At 42.4% G+C, this 5574-nt stretch overlaps 1 pseudogene; it reads right to left on the bottom strand.

The window, feature by feature from the left end:
* Positions 1-1023: 1023 nt before the first annotated feature.
* On the bottom strand, positions 1024-2286 carry LOC148024344 (uncharacterized; annotated as a pseudogene).
* Positions 2287-5574: the final 3288 nt, after the last annotated feature.

Below are 5574 nucleotides of genomic sequence, written 5' to 3'. Positions count from 1 at the left end.
TAGTCTCTTGGAATGTGTTAATTTTGACATATGTACATCATGGGTAAGGAAGCACCTTCTAAACTTCAACATCTTTTATCTTCTTTAAATCCTCACACTACAAGGATACGGAGGCATAGCGACGGCACTTTCCGATGCAAAATAGCGGTGTCGCCGATGGTGCCCAGAGACGAAAAAATGCGGGCCGAAACCTGAGCGGGTTATTTTGCACGAACAAACGAAAGAGAGAGTGAAAGGGAGAGTAAACTCCATCTTGTATTTGAGAGGCAGAGGGAGAGAAAGAGAGAAAGAGGGAGAAGGAAAGCTCCCCACCGCTGCCACCACCGTTTGCGAAGAAGGAGGAAGTGTACAAAGGGCGAAAAGGAGCCGCCGTCGCGAAGAGGAGCCACCGAATCTATCCTCGGGCTTTTACGGTGAGTGCATTGTTCCTTGTTTCTTTGTTTTTTTTTTCTCTCTTTTTCTTTTACTTGTTTTTGTTAAAAATCATGTGTATTGAGAGAGGGAGAGGAAGAGAGAAAAGGAAATAAGGAACGAGAGAGAGAGGGAGAAAACATTAAACATAATAGGAAAAGAGAGAAAAAGAGGGAGAGGGAGAGGGAGGGAGAGATTGTTGTTATTGTTGTTGTTATTTTATTTCTTCTTTTCTTTTTTTATTATTTGTTGTTGTTGTGGTAGTGGTAGTTGTTGTTTAATTTCTTATTTTTTTGTTTGTTGTTTTTGTGGTAGTAGCGGTAGTTGTTGTTTAATTTCTTATTTTTTTGTTTGTTGTTTTTGTGGTAGTAGTGGTGTCGAAGGGTTTTTGAAAGCAAAGTCGCGACCACAGAGGTCCTTGAGAAATTCCAAGATGGAAGATCAAGCGAAGCAAATAATCAAGACGAATATGATGCCATGGTTTAAGTGTATTACAATTTTTGGTTCAAGTACAGGCAGCAAGACGGATCAATCAAGAGAATCAATCCTCTCAAGAAAACCACATCAAGTTATAAATCAGAATACAAGAGCATCAAATATGTCATCCAGTCTTCAAGAGAATGTCTTCAAAATAGATTCTTCTTCAGCTGATGGGTCAACTAGTATGTGTCTTGAGTGCAGCGTTAAAGTCAGTGCCACTGGAACTCGCCCAAGTTTCAATATTTTTCCTTTTACACTTTTCAGTTTTGCTGGTTTTCATCTGATCTACCATTCTGAAATTTTCCTGATGTCCTGCTAGCTGGGAGTACCTTGCCATCATTAGTCACAGAAACATCTGGTATTTTCAAATGTGCAAGAGCTGCAACTGACGCAAACAAAGCAGCATCGAACACCGATCCATCAGAATCAAGTCAATACACATCCAAATAGGCCATCCACGATGCCTTGCCTGGTGCATTATATAGCTCTTGTAAATCTACCATTGAGGAACTTGAAAGTGCATTTGTAATTTGCTCTGTGATCACTAGAGCTTCTTCAAATGGCCCGCCGGGATGGATTGAGGGAGAGCATCACTAGAGCTTCTTCAAATGGCCTGCCAGGACGGACTGAGGGAGAGCACATTGGTGGCATTTGGAAGTCCATGACTATGCGGCCCTCGTTTGGAGAATCTGCTGGAGAGGGCATGACTTCCAACTTGATTCCATATTTTCCAATTTGACCATGGCAGAGCCATCTACTGTTGATAAAGAACCCAATGTGAGAGAGGTGGCTCGAGCTCAACCAAGAGGACAACCATCAGGACAGACTGAATCGTTAAGGAAGTGATCCAAGAACTCCGCAGGATACAAGCGACGAAGGGCCTTCCTAATTCGATCACAAAAACATCTCCTGATTGATCGCTTCCTTCAATAGGAATCAAAGAAGGTCCAAAGCCCTCTCCTTGTTCTTCGATGGTAGACTCCTCTTTCACTTCGCCTTTAGTAGGACTATCCGTTCGACTTCGGCTTCCACTGAAGTATTGACTGCATCTTGCATCACCTTAATTTGGTTGCTTTTGTGTCCTGTGTGTGAACTCCTTGATCTCTAGCTCTGTGTCTTGCAGACCACTACATATGGAACACTCGTGCAGCGCCTTCTTCTCTATCACTCCAGATGGCCTCATCTTGCCTCTCCACCTACATGATAGCTTCTGTGATAATGGCGGTCCCCAGTCATTGCTTGTTGATGTAGTTCTCCTGGCCCGTCAGAGGCCTTTCGAGAAATCTCATCGACTCCTCCCTGCATCTCACAATAATCTTTTACAAAAGTGTTACCCACTTGACAACGATCCAGTAAATACTGCTCTTGATGGTAAAGGCGATGATGTGCAGTCATTCAAATTGCTCTAACAGCCACGTGCTTGCGTGACGATTAAGATGGAGCCGACATTACGCTTGGACTGACTTTCCCCTCTATTCCTACGAACACAATGTCTGAAAATAGACGCTTGCACAACCAGTGTCGCCCCAGCTTGTGTGCTTCTTTGAGCTTCTACTCCATTGGCATGGGGATTCTAAATAACAACTTCCAAGTATGGAAGTTTAGAATGACGAATTTCCTTATGAGAAAAGGATATTGGGAATTCGTTGCAGGAAATGAAGAAGAACCAGTTCTTCCTAATATTCCCAATCAACAGCAAATGCAGGCATTTAAAGGATGGCATGAGAGAGCCACAAAAGTTATATACTGGCTATCTATCAGCATTTCAGACTATGATTGTGCATATTCAGGATGCAAGTATGCCAAAGGAGACATGGGATACTTTGTCAAAAATGTATAGCAAAAATACGCAAGCTAGGAAAATGCAGCTCAAGCAAGAGTTGCACAATGTGCAAAGAGAAAGTATGAGCATCAATGACTACCACATGAAGGTGAAGAAGATTGTAGATGCACTTGCTTCCATTGGGTCGCCAATGGAAGATGATGATTTAGTTTCTGTGACCTTGAATGGTCTAGGAAAGGATTATGCACAGTTTCGAACATCCATTTCTGTCCATGAAAGATTTCTTGATTTTGAGGAGTTGATTGCTCTTCTAATTTCTGAGGAGCAGAGAAATGGTGGTGCATCTTCTTCAAGAGGAACTTCAAAAGAAGCTGTCTTCTACTCAAATGCTGGAAGAGGTAGAGGCAGAGGTAGAGGAGGCCGATCTGGAGGCTGTGGTAGAAATCAGAATATGCAGCAAACTCAAGAAAACCAGTCCTATGGAGGAGGACGTGGTAACTCTAGAGGCAGGGGGAGCCAAAGAGGTTGATGGCAAAGAGGCCAAAATGCAAACAACAATGTTGAATGCTACTACTGTGGTAAAATGGGTCATATGGCTAAAGACTACTATAAAAAGCAGAATGACATCATGAATGGAAAATTGCAACAAGGGAATTATGCATCTTCTAGTAGACAGGGTGATGACAGAAATGAGCATTTGTTTATGGTGCAGCACATGACCAATTTTGTGACAAGTGCAGAAGAAAGCAACGATGTGTGGTATGTTGACTCAGGTACATCAAACCACATGACAGGTCATGCAGAATGGATGCAGGATACAAGGAAAATGGAAAAACCAGGATTTGTGGAGACTGGTGATGATACTGCACATCCTATTGTGCAAATTGGAAAAATTCCTTTGTCTATGCAGGATGGGAAAAAGAAATACCTGTCGGATGTATTTCATGTCCCGAATATCAGCAAGAACCTGGTTTCTGTTGGTCAAATGGTTGAGCAGAGCTTGCAAGTCAAATTTAATTCTCATGGATGCTTTGTTGAGGATATGAAAAATAAAGGTCGCTTGATAGCAAAAGGAAAGAAGAAAGGTAGAATGTTTACGTTGGAAGCAGACATGCCTGAATTGAGTGCAGCAATGTTTGCACATGGGACCGATGTAGTTGCAGATATTGATATCTGGCATAAACGCATTGGTCATGTTAATGTACAGCGACTTAAATCAATGCAAGCCCAAAATATTGTTGCAGGATTGTCTAAATTCAAGGTTGCAGAAATGCATAAGGTATGTGAAGCCTGTCAATTTGGAAAGGCAAGGAAACCATTTCCTAGATATGTTCAAGAGAGTAAGAAGCCATTGGAATTAATCCACTCTGATGTGTGGACTACTAAAGCTGCATCTATTGGAGGCTATCATTATTTTGTCACTTTTATTGATGACTATAGCAGAAAAGTTTGGGTGTATTTTATGAAAAAGAAAAGTGAAGTGTTTGGGCATTTCAAAACTCTTAAAGCTATGGTTGAAAAAGAAACAGGCCTGCAAATAAAATGCCTAAGGTCAAATGGAGGGGGAGAGTACCTCTCAAATGAGTTTGCAAGGTTCCTACAGGAGCATGGCATAAAGCAGCAATATTCATGCAGTCATACCCCACAACAAAATGGAATTGCAGAAAGGAAAAACAGGCATATTGGAGAGGTATCTCGTGTGACTGCATGAATATTGTTGCTTTATGCCATGCTCCTACAAGAACCTTGCAAACTCATTTGAGAGGTACTCTCCCCCTGTCAAGATTGTGGGAGAGAAGGAAGGAGTCTCACTTGTAGCTTTCTTGCTTGCACAATGGGGAATACACACAAGGATGGAGGCTGACAACAGTTTTCCTCTTCTTAGTTGTGTAAGCCAAAAAGAACTCTCTTACAAAGAAATAGAAGAACCCTATATATGGGTCTCAAACCAAACTCAACTAACTAAGGTGGCATACTTATAACTGAGCCACGAACTAGAGTAGATAAGGATAGCTATCATGTAGCTATTATTCATGGGCGGTGTACCAACCGCATCTGCAATTGACAAGTCGGTGACATAAATGCACAACGGTCACCCTGGCATATCACGAGTGGAGCTCGATATCTCAACACTCCCCCTCGAGCTCAATCCCAATTCCTGCACACCAAGCAGGTCTCTGAACTTGCGCAGCTTCTCTGCGCCCAATGCCTTCGTAAATATGTCAGCTACCTGATCCTCTGTGCTGACATAAACTAGATCAATAAGACCTAGTAAAACCCTCTCCCACACATAGTGATAATGCACCTCAATGTGCTTTGTTCTAGCATGATAGACTGGGTCATTTGCCAAGTGTATACTACTCATGTTATCACAATAAATGACAACTGGCCCATCTGTAGGCTGATGCATATCATAAAGTAGCTTATGCAACCAAGCTACCTCACATGCAGCCATTGCTGCACCCCTATACTCAGCCTCTGTGCTGGACAAGGCAACTGTAGGCTGTTTCTTGCTGCTCCAAGTGACTGCAGCACTCTCAAAAGAGAACACATATCCACTGGTAGATCGTCTATCAGAAATGCTACCAGCCCAATCAGCATCAGTGTATCCATGCAACTGTATCTGAACCCCAGTCTCATAAAATAGTCCATACTGCAATGTGGACTTCACATACTTGAGTATGCGTCTAGCCGCATCCAAATGCGGTTTCCTTGGAGCCTGCATAAACTGACTTATCAATCCAACAGCATAGCTCAAATCTGGCCTGGTAATAGTCATATAAATCAAGCTTCCTACTATGCATCTGTACATAGTAGGGTCTTCCAGAAGCTCACCTGCATCTGCGCTAAGCTTCACATTCTGCTCCAAAGGAACTGATGTTGAGATATCGAGCTCCACT

The sequence above is a fragment of the Lygodium microphyllum genome, chromosome 15, assembly GCF_053477565.2.
Source record: "Lygodium microphyllum isolate KBCC chromosome 15, Lygodium_microphyllum_v1.1.10, whole genome shotgun sequence".
Lineage (NCBI taxonomy): Eukaryota > Viridiplantae > Streptophyta > Polypodiopsida > Schizaeales > Lygodiaceae > Lygodium > Lygodium microphyllum.
The sequence above is the reverse complement of the archived record's forward strand: the minus strand, read 5'-3'. Positions and strand labels throughout refer to the sequence as shown.